Source organism: Canis aureus, unplaced genomic scaffold, assembly GCF_053574225.1.
Source record: "Canis aureus isolate CA01 unplaced genomic scaffold, VMU_Caureus_v.1.0 ptg000086l_RagTag, whole genome shotgun sequence".
Classification (NCBI taxonomy): domain Eukaryota; kingdom Metazoa; phylum Chordata; class Mammalia; order Carnivora; family Canidae; genus Canis; species Canis aureus.
The window spans coordinates 62,492-64,969 of record NW_027554427.1 but is presented as its reverse complement, the minus strand read 5'-3'; the positions used below and the strand labels follow the sequence as shown (position 1 = coordinate 64,969).

Here is a 2,478-nt window from a genome sequence, read left to right as displayed (position 1 = left end):
GGATTCCCCGGATCGAGTCCCACGTCGGGCTCCCTGCATGGAGCCTGCTTCTCCCTCTGCCTGTGTCTCTGCCTCTCTCTCTCCCCCCCCACCCCGTGTCTCTCATGAATAAATAAAATCTTTAAAATAAAATGCTCCTCTCTTCACAAACATCGGATAGCTTTGAGAGAGATGAATTTGTAAGATGCGGGCAGCCCCGGTGGCGCAGCGGTTTGGCGCCGCCTGCAGCCTGGGGTGTGATCCTGGAAGCCCGGGATCGAGTCCCGCGTCGGGCACCCTGCATGGAGCCTGCTTCTCCCTCTCCCTCTGCCTGTGTCTCTGCCTCTCTCTCTGTGTCTATGAATAAATAAATAAAATCTTTAAAAAAAAAAGAATTTGTAAGATGCATCACACAGGAAAGAAAAAAATCCACTACCAATAAAACACCCAGTGAGGGTAAGGCCCATACTGATTACTGAGATGCCAATCCCTGATGTATCCATGATACACAATGAATAGGACTTTTTGGTAGGTGGACGTATAGCGTGAAAAAATAATTTTCTAGAGGGACACCTGGGTGGCTCAGCCGTTGAGTGCCTGCCTTCGGCCCAGGGCGTGATCCTGGAATCCTTGGTTCGAGTCCCACATTGGGCTCCCGGCATGGAGCCTGCTTCTCCCTCTGCCTGTGTCTCTGCCTCTCTCTCTGTGTGTCTCTCATGAATAAATAAATAAAGTCTTTAAAAAATAATAAATAAAGTATGTTAATTTCATTCATAAAAAAGTCTTTAAACACAGGCTAAACAACATTGGTTGGGGCTTAAGAATGCATTTATTTCAGGAATAGTTTCTGCTTGGGCATAACTGATAACATTCAAAAGGCAGAAAGTGATTTTTCCGTACAAATTATTATAACTCTAAAGTACCAAAGGGCATTCTGGAGATACTAAGACATTTGGGGATAAAAAACATATGTAGTTTCCATAGCTTGGCTTTATTCCTGAAAGACTCCCTCATCCTTTTGACAACAGAAATATCCCCCGCTCGCTAAGGCCAGTTGTATATCAAATACTCCCATATACAAAGACTGGCCCCATCCCCATCCACCAATTTTCCAGTGATAAGAGAAGCTACAGGAGACAGCAGGAAGCAGACCAATAGGGAGATCTCTCAGGAACTCCAATTTGCTTCGCTGGAATTTTCTTAACCGTCCAAATACGTCTTTTGCCAAAGAGCCATAGTTGTCAATAGCAGTCAGGGAATAAATGACACCAGGGGCAACACAGTTGCTCCTTACTCCGTTCTGGCCTATTCTACAGCCAAGGATTTGGTGAGATTGTAAACACCTGCTCTGGCAGCTGCACTATACACAAGTCCTGGAAATCCATTTTAAACAAGGATAATATTATTCAGAATGGATCCTCCATGCTCTTTCATCCAGGAGTTGTAAACTGCTCTCCACATGTAGAAGGTGCTCATCAATTTGGTTTCGATCACAGCATGCCATCCCTTTGCACTGATGTGTTTTACAGGAGACCTGAACTGACCTCCTCCATTGTTTACAAAAAATTGATCTTACCATAAATATCTAAGGTGGATTTGACCAAATTGTTCACCGCCTTTTCTTTGCAGATGTTGCATTTTATGGGAGTGACCTGAGCCTGGTGGGCTCAGTTCATCTGCAGTAGATTTTAGTCAATCAAAGTTACGTGACGCAATGACCACATTACACCCCAGCTGCAAGATCTTGGTCATGATGGCCTTTCTGATACCTGTGTCCCCTCTGGTGATGATGGCCAGTTGGTCTTGCAGCAAGCCAGCAACCAGCCAGCTCTTGCCCTTGTCCCAAGTGCCCATCTCCACCAAGCATCTGAGTCTTAGGAGTGCTAAAGTCACTTACATGGTAAAAAATAATAATAATAATAATAATAATAATAATAATAATAATAATATTTTTTACTTTATTTATTCTTGAGAGACACATACACAGAGAGGCAGAGACATAGGCAGAGGGAGAAGCAGGCTTCCTGTAAGGAACCCAATGTGGGACTCCATCTCTGACCCCGGGATCATGCCGTGACCCGAAGGCAGAAGACACTCCACTCCTGAGCCATCCGGGTGTCCCTACAGGAAAATTTTTATGTTTAAAAAAAAAATCAATAGCCTGTCTAAATTATCTCATTTTATTAAAAATAGATTATCATTTTAAATACTGATATTCCGTCAGAAGTCTCTTATTGACAGTTATTTTGAATTTCAAACTATAAATAACCCAGAAATAAATTTTGTTAAATGCCTTTATCCAAATTTCAGGTTATTGAGTATATGCTTCCTTTACATCTTTTTCTCCTTTATGGAGATGATCATGTGGGATCTCTTCCTCTCTTTTGTGTCAATATGGTGAGGTTTGGTTTTGTCTTTTTTAAAGACTTTATTTATTCATGTCAGAGAGAGAGAGAGAGAGAGAGAGAGAGTGACAGGCGGAGGGAGAAGCAGGCTCCA

The 2,478-nt window shown here is 42.8% G+C and overlaps 1 pseudogene; it reads right to left on the bottom strand.

The window, feature by feature from the left end:
• Positions 1 to 519: 519 nt before the first annotated feature.
• LOC144309563 (peroxisomal trans-2-enoyl-CoA reductase pseudogene) lies at positions 520 to 1,868 on the bottom strand (annotated as a pseudogene).
• Positions 1,869 to 2,478: the final 610 nt, after the last annotated feature.